This window comes from Balaenoptera musculus, chromosome 4, assembly GCF_009873245.2.
Source record: "Balaenoptera musculus isolate JJ_BM4_2016_0621 chromosome 4, mBalMus1.pri.v3, whole genome shotgun sequence".
NCBI lineage: Eukaryota > Metazoa > Chordata > Mammalia > Artiodactyla > Balaenopteridae > Balaenoptera > Balaenoptera musculus.
In genome coordinates, this window is record NC_045788.1 from 42225005 (window position 1) to 42244560 (window position 19556).

The 19556-nt window shown below is 35.5% G+C and overlaps 1 pseudogene; it reads left to right on the top strand.

Annotated features, from left to right (window-relative positions):
- Positions 1-16732, top strand: part of LOC118893963 — a 112273-nt pseudogene extending 95541 nt beyond the window's left edge.
- The last annotated feature ends 2824 nt before the right edge of the window (positions 16733-19556 follow it).

The window sequence follows — 19556 nt, forward strand, 5'->3', positions numbered from 1 at the left end:
ACAGTCATAGTAGGCGACTTTAACACCCCACTTTCACCAATGGACAGATCATCCAAAATGAAAATAAATAAGGAAACACAAGCTTTAAATGATACATTAAACAAGATGGACTTAATTGATATTTATAGGACATTCCACCCAAAAACAACAGAATACACATTTTTCTCAAGTGCTCATGGAACATTCTCCAGGATAGATCATATCTTGGGTCACAAATCAAGCCTTGGTAAATTTAAGAAAATTGAAATCGTATCAAGTATCTTTTCCGACCACAACGCTATGAGACTAGATATCAATTACAGGAAAAGATCTGTAAAAAATACAAACACATGGAGGCTACACAATACATTACTTAATAACGAAGTGATCACTGAAGAAATCAAAGGGGAAATCAAAAAATACCTAGAAACAAATGACAATGGAGATACGACGACCCAAAACCTATGGGATGCAGCAAAAGCAGTGTTAAGAGGGAAGTTTATAGCAATACAAGCCTACTTCAAGAAACAGGAAACATCTCGAATAAACAACCTAACCTTGCACCTAAAGCAATTAGAGAAAGAAGAACAAAATAACCCGAAAGCTAGCAGAAGGAAAGAAATTATAAAGATCAGGTCAGAAATAAATGAAAAAGAAATGAAGGAAACAATAGCAAAAATCAAAGAAACTAAAAGTTGGTTCTTTGAGAAGATAAGCAAAATTGATAAACCATTAGCCAGACTCATCAAGAGAAAAAGGGAGAAGACTCAGATCAATAGAATTAGAAATGAAAAAGGAGAAGTAACCACTGACACTGCAGAAATACAAAAGATCATGAGAGATTACTACAAGCAACTCTATGCCAATAAAATGGACAACCTGGAAGAAATGGACAGATTCTTAGAAATGCACAAACTGCCGAGACTGAACCAGGAAGAAATAGAAAATATGAACAGACCAATCACAAGCACTGAAATTGAAACTGTGATTAAAAATCTTCCAACAAACAAAAGCCCAGGACCAGATAGCTTCACAGGTGAATTCTATCAAACATTTAGAGAAGAGCTAACACCTATCCTTCTCAAACTCTTCCAAAATATTGCAGAGGGAGGAACACTCCCAAACTCATTCTACGAGGCCACCATCACCCTGATACCAAAACCAGACAAAGATGTCACAAAGAAAGAAAACTACAGGCCAATATCACTGATGAACAGAGATGCAAAAATCCTCAACAAAATACTAGCAAACAGAATCCAACAGCACATTAAAAGGATCATACAACATGATCAAGTGGGGTTTATCCCAGGAATGCAAGGATTCTTCAATATACGCAAATCAATCAATGTGATACACCATATTAAGAAATTGAAGGAGAAACACCATATGATCATCTCAATAGATGCAGAGAAAGCTTTCGACAAAATTCAACACCCATTTATGATAAAAGCCCTGCAGAAAGGAGGCATAGAAGGAACTTTCCTCAACATAATAAAGGCCATATATGACAAACCCACAGCCAAGATTGTCCTCAATGGTGAAAAACTGAAACCATTTCCACTAAGATCAGGAACAAGACAAGGTTGCCCACTCTCACCACTATTATTCAACATAGTTTTGGTAGTGTTAGCCACAGCAATCAGAGAAGACAAAGAAATAAAATGAATCCAAATCGGAAAAGAAGAAGTAAAGCTGTCACTGTTTGCGGATGACATGATACTATACATAGAGAATCCTAAAGATGCTACCAGAAAACTCCTAGAGCTAATCAATGAATTTGGTAAAGTAGCAGGATACAATATTAATGCACAGAAATCTCTTGCATTTCTATACACTAATGACGAAAAATCTGAAAGTGAAATTAAGAAAACACTCCCGTTTACCAATGCAACAAAAAGAATAAAATATCTAGGAATAAACCTACCTAAGGAGACAAAATGCCTGTATGCAGAAAATTATAAGACACTGATGAAAGAAATTAAAGATGATACAAATAGATGGAGATATATACCATGTTCCTGGATTGGAAGAATCAACACTGTGAAAATGACTCTACTACCCAAAGCAATCTACAGATTCAATGCAATCCCTATCAAACTACCACTGGCATTTTTCACAGAACTAGAACAAAAAATTTCACAATTTGTATGGAAACACAAAAGACCCCGAATAGCCAAAGCAATCTTGAGAACGAAAAATGGAGCTGGGGGAATCAGGCTCCCTGACTTCAGACTATATTACAAAGCTACAGTAATCAAGACAGTTTGGTACTGGCACAAAAACAGAAATATAGATCAATGGAACAGGATAGAAAGCCCAGAGATAAACCCACGCACATATGGTCACCTTATCTTTGATAAAGGAGGCAAGCATATACAGTGGAGAAAACACAGCCTCTTCAATAAGTGGTGTTGGGAAAACTGGACAGGTACATGTAAAAGTATGAAATTAGAACACTCCCTGACACCATGCACAAAAATAAACTCAAAATGGATTAAAGACCTAAGTGTAAGGGCAGACACTATCAAACTCTTAGAGGAAAACATAGGCAGAACACTCTATGACATACATCACAGCAAGATTCTTTTTGACCCAGCTCCCAGAGAAATGGAAATAAGAACACAAATAAACAAATGGGACCTAATGAAACTTAAAAGCTTTTGCACAGCAAAGGAAACCATAAACAAGACCAAAAGACAACCATCAGAATGGGAGAAAATATTTGCAAATGAAGCAACTGACAAAGGATTAATCTCCAAGATTTACAAGCAGCTCATGCAGCTCAATAACAAAAAAACGAACAACCCAATCCAAAAATGGGCAGAAGACCTAAATAGACATTTCTCCAAAGAAGATATACAGATTGCCAACAGACACATGAAAGAATGCTCAACATCATTAATCATTAGAGAAATGCAAATCAAAACTACAATGAGATATCATCTCACACCAGTCAGAATGGCCATCATCAAAAAATCTAGAAACAATAAATGCTGGAGAGGGTGTGGAGGAAAGGGAACACTCTTGCACTGTTGGTGGGAATGTAAATTGATACAGCCACTATGTAGAACAGGATGGAGGTTCCTTAAAAAACTACAAATAGAACTACCGTACAACCCAGCAATCCCACTACTGGGCATATACCCTGAGAAAACCATAGTTCAAAAAGAGTCATGTACCAAAATGTTCATTGCAGCTCTATTTACAATAGCCAGGACATGGAAGCAACCTAAATGTCCATCGACAGATGAATGGATAAAGAAGATGTGGCACATATATACAATGGAATATTACTCAGCCATAAAAAGAAATGAAATGGAGGTATTTGTAATGAGGTGGATGGAGTTAGAGTCTGTCATACAGAGTGAAGTAAGTCAGAAGAGAAAAACAAATACAGTATGCTAACACATATATATGGAATCTAAGGAAAAAAAAAAAAAGGCCATGAAGAACCTAGTGGCAAGACGGGAATAAAGACACAGACCTACTAGAGAATGGACTTGAGGATATGGGGAGGGGGTGGGGTGAGATGTGACAGGGTGAGAGAGTGGCATGGACATATATACACTACCAAATGTAAAATAGATAGCTAGTGGGAAGCAGCCGCATAGCACGGGGAGATCAGCTCGGTGCTTTGTGACCACCTAGAGGGGTGGGATGGGGAGGGTGGGAGGGAGGGAGATGCAAGAGGGAAGAGATATGGGAACATATTGTATATGTATAACTGATTCACTTTGTTATAAAGCAGAAGCTAACACACCATTGTAAGGCAATTTTACTTCAATAAAGATGTTTAAAAAAAAAAGATGTGAGATATATATATATATATATCTATATATAGATATATAGATATATATATATATATAATATGCCATAAAAATTAAGGAAATCCTGCCATTTGCAACAACATGGATGGAACTTAGGGCATTATGCTAAGTTAAATAAGTCAGAGAAAGACAAATACCATGTGATCTCACTTATATGTGGAATCTGAAAACAAACAAAACTCATAGAAAAAGGGATCAGATTTGTGGTTACCAGAGGCAGAGGGTGGGGAGAGGAGAAATAGGAGAAAGGCAGTCAAAAGGTAAAAATGTCCAGCCTGATGAGTATTGTTAACACTGTTGTATGATATATATGAAAATTGTTACCAGAGTAAATCTTGAGTTCTCATCACAAGGAAAAGTGTTTTTTCTTTTCTTTTTTGCTTTTGCTTTTTATTGTATCTATATGAGATAATGGATGCTAACTAAACTTATAGTGGTAATCATTTCACAATACATGTAAGTCAAAACATTATGCTGGGGCTTCCCTGGTGGCGCAGTGGTTGAGAATCTGCCTGCCAATGCGGGGGACACGGGTTCGAGCCCTGGTCTGGGAAGATCCCACGTGCCACGGAGCAACTGGGCCCGTGAGCCACAACTACTGAGCCTGCGCGTCTGGAGCCTGTGCTCCGCAACAAGAGAGGCCGCGATAGTGAGAGGCCCGCGCCCCGCGATGAAGAGTGGCCCCCGCTTGCCGCAACTAGAGAAAGCCCTCGCACAGAAACGAAGACCCAACACAGTCAAAACTTGAATAAATAAATAAATAAATAATAATTAAAAAAAAAAAAAAAACACATTATGCTGTATGCCTTAAACTTATACCGTGATGTATGTTGATTATATCTCAATATAACTGGGGGAAAAGAAAAAAAAAAAGATTATTATATGCTCTTTAAAATCTGGAGGTCATTTCCTAAATAGTATTTTTTATTGAAGTATAGTGGATTTACAATGTTGTGCCAGTCTCTGCTGTACAGCAAAGTGACTCAGTTATACATTCTTTTTTAATATTCTTTTCCATTATAGTTTATCCCAGGAGGTTGGATATAGTTCCCTGTGTTATACAGTAGGACCTTGTTGTTTATACATTCTAAATGTAATAGTTTGCATCTACCAATCCCAAACTCCCAGGTTCCTAAATAGTATTTAATATTGTAAGTAAGTATTGTCTTAAGGTATACTCCTATTTGCCACATTATAATATTCCTTCAAATCATCACTTCCAAATGCTAATTTTTTAGCTATAGATATTTTGACTAAAATAATATGACCGGAATATTATGATATATATTTCCTATCCTTAGGAATTGTTTATATCTGAAGACATTTATCCACTTGATAGTGACTGTTCTAAATCAGGAAACAAATGTGAATTGACACTGAAGAATTTTTTCTAATATTACTTAAAATTGGCAAACAAAATTGCTTTAAATATTAATGAAGAAGTCATTACCTTTAAGGAAGTACTCTATTTGTGAGAGTTTAGAATAGGACTCATTTAAAGTAAAATAGCAATTGTAAGTAACACCACCAAAATTAGTTCAACCAAGCAACATGATACATGATGAATTAGTCTTTTGGCCCTAACTTTCAATAATATGTTCATATTTGATTCCACCACCCAAACATACAGTGCCAATATAAATTTCCTTCTTCACTTGAAATGGAGTCTAAGATAGTCCAATTATTATTTTGAGACTCAGAAGACTGTTCTTACAATTTAATTTGCAAATCCCATATTTTATAATTCAAGTTGAGAACTCACTTTCTATATGAAAAATATAACTGAAAATACAGTTAAATTCTTCATTTTCTACAGTGAGTCACTTTAAAAAGGTCATTTTTCATCTAATTTGAATTAATGGTTGATAGCACCTGTTAATGAAATAAAGCAAAAAATCTGATGAAGTTATGTAGTTTCAGATTTTTTGCTTTATTTCAGTAATATACACACATGCCATTCACACACATATATAAAATATAATTATGCTTAATAGATTTTTATAAAATGTCACTTACCAAACTAATTTTTGTCAGTTAAATTAGCTTGAACCTTTAGTTATCATTTATTGAAAGAATTGAGGGAACTATTGCAATTTATTTTAGTAAAAAGTATTCATTCTTGAAAAATGAGATCTATGAAATTTAATTTTCTTAGCAAGGGACACAATCTAAGATTAAGGAAACAAAAGCTATCATTTTCTAATGGCAGAGGAAATGACTATTGCAAAACCGAGTTTGTAAGTTACATTCAAAATAACTGCAAATGCTTGTTTTTATGTCTGACTTTCAGACACATTTTCTACTGGCTGAGTATACTGAATTAGAATTGCACTGATCAGTTATCTAGCTTCTTCAATATAAATTGAATAAAAGGGTTTTTTGTCTTGGCTCAAATATCATCATCCCCAATATGTATACCCTGACTACTTTTCTTTTGTAATTGAAACAAACATCACATATATACACACTCATAAACCTTAAGTTGGGATATTTTTCTTTTTTCATAGCATTTCATTCTAAGAGAGTATATAACTTAGTTATTTATGGTGTTTACAGTGTTTTATCTGCCTCATTCCCTGAGAATATAACTGCCATGAGAAGAGGTTATTTATTTTGGTTTATTCACAAGTGTATCCCACAAACTTTGTACATGCCCTGGAATTAAATAATTGTATATGAGTGAATAAACTATTACACTGGAACCTAAAGGGATCAAATAGTCTATAGAGTTTACAAAAAGGTTTAAATACCTTTCTCCAACTTTATGGACTGTATGATTTTTCCATGGGAAAAAGAGGCAGTTATACAAACTTTAAAGTTTAAAGAGGTTTAATAGGGCAATAATTTGGTATTTTCCAAACTAAACAACTACTCATCGGTATAGCAAGCAGGTCAGAACTGTTACTAAAATCCAATCAAAATGGTGGTGACCAAGACAAGATACATAATAGGCTTTGAGAGGGGACTAAAAAAAGAGGAAGCAAATTTAGATAAGTGAGGAAAAAACTACCAGAGATATCAGACTAGTTGAATGGCAAAGCAAAAGTCTAGGGTAAACACTTTGTTTTTGTTTGTTTGAGCAAATCTTTCAAATACTTGAAATATGTAAGTTCAGAAAGAAATGGTATGATTTGGTAGAATATGTCTTTGAAATTCAGAGCTTAGATTTAAATTTGTATCTGAGCTATCTATCTAAATGGAAATGCTTAATAAATTAAAAAGTGTTAATACCATGTTTAATGGAGATATGTTATTTAAGATAATCATTTTTTAAGAAATAAGAAAATTTATCTCCCATCTCTTTCCTTTAAGCTTCAGCCACACTAGTGGGCTATCACTGTAATATGCCACATTCTTTGAATTTTGATGTTGCTACTCCCTTGATTGAAATATTTTTCTTTCACAGTTCTGCCTACTTTCCATCACTTACCTCTTGGTTCAAATGTCACCTCTCCTGAAAGACCTTTATGAGCTCTCTAGCTAGCTAATGTAATACCACTCAAACACTATCAGGCACTCCCTGAATCAGTTACATATATTATTGCTTCATAAATTATGTAGCTATATAGTTATATAAATATGTTTAATATATATATTTACATTATTTTCTGTCCCCTCACTAGCCCCCCCCCCATAAAAAGGAAAGTTCCAAGAGAGTTAAAAGGTTATTTTTTCCTTGCCTTATTCACCATAATATTCCTGGTACTCATAACAATGCCTGGAACATAGTTGCTATCCAATACATTATTCTTGAATCAATGAATTATTCTGAGCAGTCCATTAATTCTGGTCTGAGGAATAGCAACTCGCCAAAATACCTTAGGCATGTTTTGTTGATGTGGTCCATGTTAATATCTTCACTTGAGAACAAACTTTTATTTTGCCTTTTTAGAGAATATTAAATTCAAGGACTTAAATATAGAAATTGTCCCCAAATATTTATGCATGGTGAGGTTGTGTTTATTAGTTATGAAAATAAAAATACGAAATTACAAATTACCAATGAAAATATACACATTAATATAAAATTTGATTGGGTTTACTATTTTTAATAATGTAATAAACTATAATTTTTATATACTATTCACTAGTATAGAGGGTAAGTAAGGCAGGGTCATTCAAGTCAAATCAATTTATGAACTACCCAAGAAGACATATCATTAGTCTGAATACCAATAATTATTCCCTGCCCTTATTATATATAACATATATTAAGCAAATTTATTTGTGTACGTATGTGTGTGTGTATATATATATATATAAAGTAGGTATATATATGCATGTATATATATATATAATGTATGTATATGCAAATTTATATATATGTATACACATTTTTCTGTTAAAAATTCTGGAACTACTCACATAGAGCAGTTGTTCTCAACCATTGTGGTTTCGACCCACAGGGGACATTTGGCAACATCTGGAGACATTTTTGGTTTTTGCATCTGAGCAGTGCTTCTGACATCTTGTGGACAGATTGTGCTTCTGACATTTAGCAGCAGGGATGCTGCTAAACCTGCTGCAATACACAGGATGGCCTCCCATAGCATAGAATTATCTGACCCATATAGTCAGTAGAACTGTTATGGACTAGATGTTTGGGTCCCTTCAAAATTCATATTTAACATTTGTACTATAAAAGTTATATGCCAAAAATTTGATTACCTAGAAGGAATGGATAAATTTCTAGAAACATACAACCTAACAAGACTGTATCATGAAAAACAAAATCTGAACTGAATTATTAGTTTAATCAGTAATCAAATTGAATCTATAAGGAAATTGAATTGGTAATCAAAAACCTCCCAGCAAAAAAATCCAGGCCAGATGGCTTCACTGGTGAATTCTCCCAAATATTTAAACAAGAACTAATACCAATCTTCTCAAACTCTTCTAAAATGTAGGAGAGGGGAGGACTCTTCCAAATGCATCTTACAGGCTGTGATTACTCTGATGCTAAAACTAGACAAGGATGCCACAAGAAAATTACAGGCTAATATCCCTGATGAACATAGAAAAATCCTCAACAAAATATTAACAAACTGAATTCAACAAAATATAAAAAGGATTATACACCATGATCAAGTGGGATTTATTCCACAGATGCAAGGATAGTTCAACATCCACAAATCAATGTGATATACATTAAGGAAATGAAGGATAAAAATCATATATCATCTCAATAGATGAAGAAAAAGCATTTGACAAAAGTCATCTGAATTTATGTTTAAAAACTCTCAACACAGATATAGAGGGAATGTACCTCAACATAATAAAGTCTATACATGACAAACCCACAGATAACATCATACTCAGTGGTGAAAAGCTGAGAGTTTTTCCCCTAAAATCAGGAACAAGACAAGAATGCTCACTCTCATCACTTTTATTCAACATAGTATTAGAAGTCCTAACCAGAGCAATTAGGCAAGAAGAAGAAAAGGCATCCAAATCAGAAAAGTAAACCTTAAAGACTCCACCAAAAATTGTTAGAACTAAAAACAAATTCAGTAAAGTTGCAGTATACAAATATCAATATACAAAAATCTGTTGCTTTTGTATACACTAATAACTATCAGACAAAGAAATTAATAAAACAATTTCATTTACAATTGCATCAAAAGAATACTCAGGTACAAATTTAACCAAGGAAGTGAAAGACCTGTACACTGAAAACTATAAGACATTGATGAAAGAAACTGAAGAAGACACATATAATTGGAAAGATATTCCATGTTCATGGATTGGAAGAATTTATATTTTATAAAGGTCTGTACTACCCAAAGCTATCCACAGATTCAATGCAATCTCTGCCATATGTCCAACAAAGTTTTCACAGAAACAGAGCAAATAATCCTATAAATTGTATGCAACCACAGAAGATGCAAAATAGCCAAGGCAATCTTAAGAAAGAAAAACAAAGCTAGAGGCATCATGCCTCCTTATTTCAAACTACATCACAAAGCTATAGTCATCAAAACTGTTTGATGTCAGCATAAAAACAGACACATATGATCAATGGAACAGAATTGAGAGCCTAGACATAAACCTACACATGTATGGTTGATTAATTTATGACAAAGGAGCCAAGATATACAATGGAAAGCAAAAGTCTCTTCAGTAAATGGTGTTGGAAAAACTGGACAGCCACAGCAAAAGAATGAAACTGGACCACTATATTATACCATACACAAAAATTAACCCAAAATAGATACAGATTTGAACATAAGACATGAAACCACAAAACTCCTAGAAGAAAACATGGGCATTAAGCTTATTGATATCAGTCTTGGCAATGATTTTTTGGACACTACTCCAAAAGCAAAGGCAAGAAAACCAAAAACAAACAAGTGAGACTACATGTAAATAAAAAGCTTCTGCACAGCAAAGGAAACCATCACAAAAATGAAAAGGCAACCTCCCAAATGGGAAAAAAATATTTGCAAATCATATATCTGATAAGGGGTTAACGTCCAAGCTATAAAAAACTCATACAACTCAATAACGAAAATAAACATTCCTATTTTTAAAACGGGCAGAGGATCTGAATAGACATTTTCCCAAAGACGACGTACAAATGGCCAACAGGTACATGAAATGGTGCTCGGCATCACAGTGAGAAATGCAAATCAAAACTACAGTGAGATACAACCTCACCCCTGTTAGAATAGCTATTGTCAAAAAGACAAAAAACAACACATGTTGGTGAAAAAAGGGAACCTTAGTTCACTGTTGATGGGAATGTAAATGGGTGCAGCCACTATAGAAAACAGCATGGAGGTTCCTCAAAAAATTAAAAATAGAAATACCATATTATCCAGCAATTCCATTTCTAGGTATTTATCCAAAGGATATGAAACACTAGCTCAAAAAAATATCTGCACCTCCACGTTCACTGCAGCATTATTTATAATAGGCAAAACATGGAAACAATGTAAGTGTCCATCGATGGATGAGTGAATAAAGAAAATGTGATTTTATGTTATATAGTTGACTCTTGAACAACACTGGGGTTAGGGTTGCTGACACTTCATGTAGCCAAAAATCTGAGTATATCTCTACAGTTGGCCCTCCCTATCTGTAGTTCTGTATCCACAGATTTCACCAACAGTGGATTGTTTTGTAATATAGTATATATTTCTTGAAAAATATCCACATGTAAGTTGACCCTTGCAGTTCAAGCCTGTGTTGTTCAAAGGTCAATTGTATATATATACAGTAAGTCCTCTACATAGGAACCTTCAAGCTGTGAACTTTCAGAGATGCAAACATATATTTGCATGTCCAATCACAAAAGTTAGTTCATGTGTCTGGCATATATTGTCACATGTGTGCATCTTCTATAAGTGGTTGTGCTTGTGTGTACTTTACTGTACAGTACTGTATAGAGTACAGTATCTTTGTTTCAAGTCCAGGATGTCTGGAAGCAAGCATAAAAGCAGCTGTGATGTAGCTGGTACTGCTAAGAAGCACCAAGCCATAACGATGGAAACAAAAATGAAAATAATTGAGAAAGTGGAGAGAGGCAAAAAGATGGTAGAAGTCACTCATTGTTATAACATTGAATTCCTTGCTGTGCAACACAAGGAGCTTACTAATGAAGACCTGATGGAATTGGAGGCCCAGAGAAAGGATGAAGAGAGACAAGAGGAAGAAGAAGTAACTGAAGAACTGAAGAGATTTGTGATGCAGGAAATGGCAAGGGGATTTTCTTTATTTGAGGAGGCACTGTTAGCTTTTCAGTCATAGGACCCGAATGTAGAATGGTAAACGAAGGCTGCAGCAACCGTTCAGTATGCAAACCAGTGCTACCGTGTCAACTATGATGAGAAAAAAGAGCTACTATCCAGACATCACTGGTTCATTTTTTCAAGAGGGTAGGTAGAATTGAATCCAGCAAGGAATCAGAACTTGTGTTATCAATGTCAGGCATGAGTGAAATTGCAGCTTGCCCTCCATCTCCTATTGCTGAGGATCCTTCAGCTGTACCATTTCCCACCTCCTCTCCCTCCTCCAGTCAGTAACTCTTCTTGCCTGTTCACTAGATGCCAGCCCCTGTATGCCAGCTGTTGTACTGTACTACTGTACTTTTCAAGGTACTGCACTGTAAGATTAAAAATGTTCTTTATTTTTTGTGTTTGCTTCTTTATTTATTATGTGTGACAAGTACTATAAACCTATTACAGTACAGTACTGTATAGCTGATTGTGTTATTTGGGTACCTAGGCTAACTTTGTTGGACTTACAAATGCACTCTCAGAACAGAACTTGTTTGTATGTAGGGAACTTACTACACACACACACAGGGATGTTATCCAGCAATAAAAAAGGAAATCTTGCCATTTGTGACAACGTGGATGGACCTTGAGGGTATTATACTAAGTGAAATAAATCAAAGACAAATACTATATGACCTCACTTATATGTGGAATCTAAAAACAAAACATAAACAAACCCCCAAAAACAAATTCATAGATATAGTGAATAGATCAGTGGTTGCCAGAGGTGGGAGGTGGGGGAATGTGTGAAATGGGTGAAGATGATCAAAAGGTACAAACTTAAAAGTGAAGACATCGCCCTTTCTTTTCAGTAAGTACAGATAATTAAGCATAATTCCGAAACACACCAAGTCAGTAGGTGTATTTGAATAATAGGTGGGTTTGATAAAATAAAATTTTTTATTAAGTATGAAATCCTTAACATTTGTATAGCTAACTAAGTATAATTCTAAATAAAAATTCTTATAATCACTGTAATAAATGTGTGGGGAATACAAAACTGAAAGCATCTATATCCACCTTTGAGCTTTTTCCTTTCAGATAAAGTCAAGATGTATTTTTATTAGCGTCTACTAACATCTTGCTTTCAACGAAATTGAAGCTGTATAAATAATTCATCTTGATATCAATATTTTTAAAGCACATTTTTATTGTTTCTGAAAGTAATCACGGTGTTCAAATATCAATTCACTTTTAAACTTTGAAAGTGTTTAATACTTGGTATTAATTTCAAGTTGACCTAAAGTAGGCATGTATACATGTGTGGATGCCTGCATATATGTTGCATGTTTAAGAAGTATATTGATATCATAATAAATTTAATATTATAAGATGGGAATTAAACCTGTGACATCAAACTACACTTATACTAACAAATTATTACTCTCAGCATCAAGTTCAATAGAAGTAATCACATTTCTAGCTAAGGAATTCTTATCAGCTCCTACTATCCTTGAAAATAGGTGACACATTGAGTTGCATTATATATTGTACTCATGAACTCTTACTTGATGTGCAATTTTTTAAATAGACTTTTCCATTAACATTTACTGAAAAGACTAATATTTTTCATAAAGCAAATAGTAAAATAATCACAGTATATTTTTAATTTACCAAATACATAAACTTAAATTGCTACCCTTTAGTGCTATTGTGCCATTGTTTCATTCATTTGTTCATTACCTTTGTTTATTTGTATCACTAACCTCCTCATTATTAACTGCGTTCTCTCCTTGATTTCACACATCCCATTAGATGCAAATGCTTGTCATTTATACTTCCTTAACATCGTGGAAATTTACCTTTATCTTCCTTTTTCCATTATGCTGAATTTGTTTAATGCATCATCAATGACATCACGACATAACTAATAAGAAGCAACCGATTGTGAAGCCTATGATGTCCTTATTTGTGAGGGAGTGGGTTTATCTAAAAGATGAGGTTCTTCTTAGGAAGGTAAAAGAAGTTTATTCTATTTGTTTTATTATCCCCCCCATGACAAAATGTTAGCAAGTTCTTCAAAACACAAAACTAACCAACCAGCAAAGGATATTATGACTCCATGGATTCCATGATGATGAAGAGTTGGTAATACTTAATGAAATCAGGAAATTTTAGTAAAATCTAGGCCAGCAGTAGACGTGGCTCTGCCCGGGCCAAAAATGCAGCTCCACAGCTGCACTGGGTTGGCGCTTACTCAAGATTCATCTTTAAGGGTCTCCACAATCTGCAGTAGCCTAGACACTCCCTTTTGTACTGTGTATGTCATATCCAGTTAAAAGTGCTTACTCCCTTTCCCTGAAAGTACCCTGCATTTTCCTCCTCCAGCTTTACTGTCATTTCAGTTTCATTCTTCAATGGCACCTCTATCCTATCTTTTTCTAGTTCTCAAGTGGATTTAACTTCTAACTTCACTAATTTCTAAACATGCTTGTTTCCTAAGAAATTTCTCATGAGCATTATACATTATCTCTAATCAAACCTACTTGTACGTAACACACATTCCATCCTAAGGATAAATTCAGAGTAGAGATTATACACCATTCAACAATTTTCACATGGTGATTCTTAATGAAAAACTGTCACATGTTGAATAAACATTTTCATGGTATTTTATCATATAAATTGATAATGTTACAGGAAGCACATAATACACAGATTATAAACTGTTGCAGTCATGGACGTTAAGTTGCTCATGTTTCCTTTCACGAGAGAAACTCCTACAAGGAGTATTCCCACCTGACTGCTTCCTATTGTAAGTGCCTTCAGGAACTGCCTCAGCTTCCAGGTTGAAGCCATGAGCATCTTGGAAAACAATATCAGAGGATATAGTGTTACAAACATGAAGGGGAATGCCCAGACCAGTGTAATGAACGAGGACTTTGAAAAGTTCAGGAAGTAGAATGCATACAAGGATCATGGAATTGGCTGGTATCTACAAAGTTACACTGACACCCTGCAGAAGGATGATGATAATCTGCGTATAGCTAAGGGAGGGAGTCAGAGAGCCTCTGCTGTAGTTTAAAATGAGGGCATTAGCTCTTACAGATATTATTGTTAAGATCACTGAGCTACAGAGACTACTGAATGCTCAGCCTAGGCAGGTCTGTTATGCTGTGTTTAGGGTCCTGGCTGAGAAAACCTGGGTTACTGAAGCTTAGAACGGGAATATCTGTGTGGATTCCTCTGAAGATTTTAACTGTGAGCCCTCAGAGTCTTCAGAGGGAGCTCACCCCTTCCCATTAAAGTATCAGCAGTTCCTTGATATGAGAATAAGCTGCAAAGGTCTCTTCCCTGCAAGGCAACAAGTGCTCCCTCAAGAGCTGTCCCCACCTTCTTTTTCTGGCTACCAGATTGATAACTGGGGTTAAATTCCAGAATAGCTCCAATGCATATATGCCCATTTTGATAACCCATAAAGTCATCATCAAATTGGGTAGATGCAGCAATAATTCATTGTAGGATAGAAATGGTACATCGTGGATCAAGCCTGAGCAGGACGAGAAGGCCTAAGTAAATTGCATGAGTACACAGCCTCATGTCACCCATGTTTTCATCCTTCCCTCGTCTTATCTATGGGTATATGGAGGGAATATGAAAAATCCAAGCTTGGTTTATAGATAGTTTGGCTCAGTATACAAAACGAACCCAAAATAAATGGAGGTTACATTGTAGCCACTCAGTGGTAACTCTGAATGACAGTGAGTGTGTGAAAATCTTCCCAATGGACAGAGCTATTGTTACAACCATTCACTGACTTTATGGGAAAGGAGATGTGGCCAGAGATGAGAATGTATGGAATTATGGGCAGTGGTGAATGGCCTCAAAATTAAAAGACTGGAATATCAGATAAAAGAGGGTATATGGGAGAGGCATGCAGGTGGACGTATGCAAAGGGACTTCAAGTGACATTTTTCATGTCAGATATAAATGCCTACCAGTGAGCACTCACCATGGAAAGAATACTGAACAACCACGTAGACAAAATTACTCAGCCAGTTGATACTAAATAGTCTTTGTTATTGGCTATGCCAGACCTGGCATGACAGGTATAGGAATGGAGTAATCACTGGGTAAAAGATGGAGATCACACAGGAACCCAGCAGCATGAATTCTAACAATCTAGCTTCTGCCTTCTCAGAAAGTTTAATCTCCCAGAAAAAACAAACAAACAAACAAACAATTTTGAATCACCCATATGGCATATTTCCTTGGGAAGACAAATTATCCTTTGTTACCAGGGGTAACAAGTCATTCTCACAGAAATTGACATCTATTCTGGTTATGGAGAATTTTTTTCTTACCCTAGAGCCCCAGTCAGCACCACCATATAGGGAGTCACAAAATGCTTGACATACAGGCATGAAGTTTCACACAATATAGCATCTAGCCAAGGAACACATTCACACTGAAGGCAGTACAGGACAATGCAACTGATACGTACACTTCATAGAAAATAATTAGTATGGTTATTTCTTGATGAAGGAAGCCCAATAAAACTCACGTTACCATTACACACATCTTAAGCTTTCCCAATGGACCCATGAAAACTCAGAATTACAGTGAAAGTGGCCTCTGTGTAATAATTGCAGCAGATAATTTACGTTCTAGATATAAGGTTAAAAATAGAATATAATGGTATAATCACATATTTTCTAAACACAGATCACAATTTATGTATTAAATATTAAATATTATATATTTCAGACAGATGAACAGAATTAAGCATATTTAAATCTATATTACAGAAATAAATATGATTCGCCACTTGAGTCTTTGACTATATTTTCAATTGGGAAAAAAAAGGAAGCCAGAATAAAATAGACCATCAGATTAACAAACTCATTTCCACTCTCAATTCTCAGAGCTAATAATGGTGTGCCACAGGAAATAGTAAAATAGACAATTGCGGACATACGATGAACTGACTAGAAATTGCATAATTTCAGGTATAGTATGGTTTGAGGAACTTTACAGAAATTATGTTTACCCCAACTATCTCACACAAAGTGCTGAAAGGCTACTTTAAATTACATCATTTGTTTTTTCTTTTAGTGTACTGCTCCCGATACACACCCTATATTTAAGTACAAAATTCTTAGACATGGATTAGAAGTGAAGGCTCTGCTTCCAGAAATAGTAGTCTAAATGGTTAGCGCCAGTCCCACTTATATATTATCAAGAAAAATAAGTAATCTTGTCAACAAAAGTCCTCTCCCTACCAACAGAGAACGGGCAGAGAACAATCACATAACTGGATAAGTACTAATAGATTATACGAATGTAAGGTAAAACAAGAGTGATTATGGGGTCTGCACAGAATTTCATGCACTTTATAGAAAAAAGTATAAGAGAAAAAAACTTCTCCCATTTCCTTGAGACAAGAAAATACACTTTGTGATTGCTTATCTTATGGGGGCCTCCTAAATTAATGTTGGAGGTTTGTGTTTATAGTTCAAGAATCAGAAGGCCCAGGACCTTGTGTTGTAAAATTAAAAGGTCTTGTGTTCTCAAGAATACATCCTAAGGAGGAGAGAAGCTTCTCCCTCTTCTTTTTTAAACAGAGAAGACTTAATCATCACATAATTTAGACACACACTCCTACTAAGGTGGTGAGGGATATAGATATAAAAACATTAAAATTTTTAAACTTGCTTTACTCCCATAAATGCCTTTTAATTTTGAGTCAAGTCAATGGCTCTCAAAATTCCCCTTGGGTATGCTCTGAATTTATAAATAAAATTTTTTTAATACGGATTGATGGCATGGATTTCTTCACCAGTTATATAGTTCTGTTTCTTTAAGAGATATCTTCCCTGAATGGAAGAGATGACTGAGAATTCTGTTTAATAAAGGTGGCTAATTTAATAGATTGGTAATTTTGAAAATGAAACCATTCAATGCCAAGAAAAGGTGCCTTTTCTCCGAGGAACCAATACCACAGAGCCCAAGCCTTTCCCAGACAGATCATGCCCTTTAGGGTTTTAACGTGGGGACCAACACTGGTGCTGCCAGCAGATTTATCTTCCTAAAAATGTGGGAAGGGTGAAAGATCTAGCTCTGCTATTCACTATACAGTCCTTTGTTTAAGCACCTGCGTTTCTGTCACACAACGCATTCTTGCTTTCCATACCAAACATACTCACATTCATTTTCTACTTTCGTTGGTCAGTGGCATTTCTGCTTTCTAAATTAAAAAAAAAAAAAAAAGTCTCCCACTGTTTCTCCTTTTTCTATTCTCAATAAAATTATTCATTTTTTACCTCATTTTTTTCTGTCATTTCAGCAGGATTTTTAGTAGAGGACAAATAAAGGGTGGCAGTTGCCATCTTAAACTAGAATCCTAAACTATAATTCTGACATGTGTCCTTTATTCCCACAGCCTGGAATATTCTTTATTCCCTGCCTTATCCCTAACACATACCTGAGAAAATTCTTAGGTAAATTTGAAGACACAATGAATCCTCCCTCTAGATTGGCATCTGAAACCCCTTCCCATGTTTGAAGAATTTATCAACATGTAGTTCTTATGGAGAAGTGATATTCTGCTTTCTACTACCAAAGTCACATAGTTCAGATGCTAGACTTCTTTGTTCCTTTGACAACTGACATGTAGAGTATGTGTATTGTACCAAAGACATTCCCATTTGATATACAATCTGGGGCTTTGAATTCAGATAATAATGGCAGAGAGAACCTTCATGTTAGATAAACAATATATTTCCTGTAAGTTCATGTTCTGTGTAGTTAACTGTGGTTGATCTCTGATATACTCAACCACGATCTTGAAACAGAGCAGAACCCTATGATCCTTCCCTGCCCATGTCCTTAGCCTGCCTCTTGCCTGTGGAAAAACTTTAGCCAAAGAATAAGTTAAATCAGAGAAGTGAGAGAATGCAGAAACAAAGGAAAACAAAGGAGACAAAATAACAATAGTTTAGTCATTAAGCAAAGTCAAGGACCTTTAGTTCCTCCTCAAAGACTGTAGATAATATTCTGAACCATATCCTTTGAGCTGTCTTACAGAGACTAAACCCCTCACCAGGTGGAAGAAGTTAACTACATGATGACCAGACATAAGTTGCCACAATTCCGAGAACTGGCCTCAAAGAAATGGGAACAAACCGACCCTGGTACTACAGACTAACTGTATTTAAAACAATGAAGATGACACTGATCAGACCACTGCATGACTAACTTCAAGATGACTGTCAGAGCCCACTGTGCTGTTTCTGCCTTAGCCCTCTCCCTCCATCTGTAAATGCTCTTGCCCACTGATTGTCAGTGCGGGGAATAGGCCTTTGGGCAGGAGTCGGCCCTCTTCCCTCCACCCCTCCCCCACTTGATAGCCTCTGAAAGCAAATTTTCCTTTCCACCAACCTTGCCTCTTTATTGGCTTCAGAGGGCAAGCAGCCAGAACCCCACTTTCGGTAACAATCTTGACTGATACAGATACTGCAAACAGGGTACAGGTTTCTAGCAAGAGATCCTCAGGAAGTAGAAACAATTCGAAGCTTGGGTATTTTGCTTAATTCAGACTTAATGCGGTAAAAATTTAGTTTTAGTATTAGAATCTGGGATTCCAAGACATGCATTAATGAAAGAGGTAAATAAATTGATATAGAGGATCTACTAGAATGAGGTGCTCATTGGAGCCTTTAGGGTTTTAGTTGGCTACTCCCTAAAGTAGGAAAAGGAACACAAGAAATTTAATAACTGCAGTGTGGATTGGTTGTCACCAATAACACAGAAAGCATAGAGGAAGAAAATACCATGCTAAAATTCTTATTTTATTCATCAACCCAGGAATTCTGTGACCTTGCTAAAGAATATCTTATTGCCTGTAGCCTCAGGGTAAAGAAAACAGATGAAGTTTGATCCTATGTTTTGCTGAATCACTGCTCTATTTCATCAAACTGAAGACGCTAGTAACTGTTAAAGTAATATACCATTATTTTAGATACCACCACTA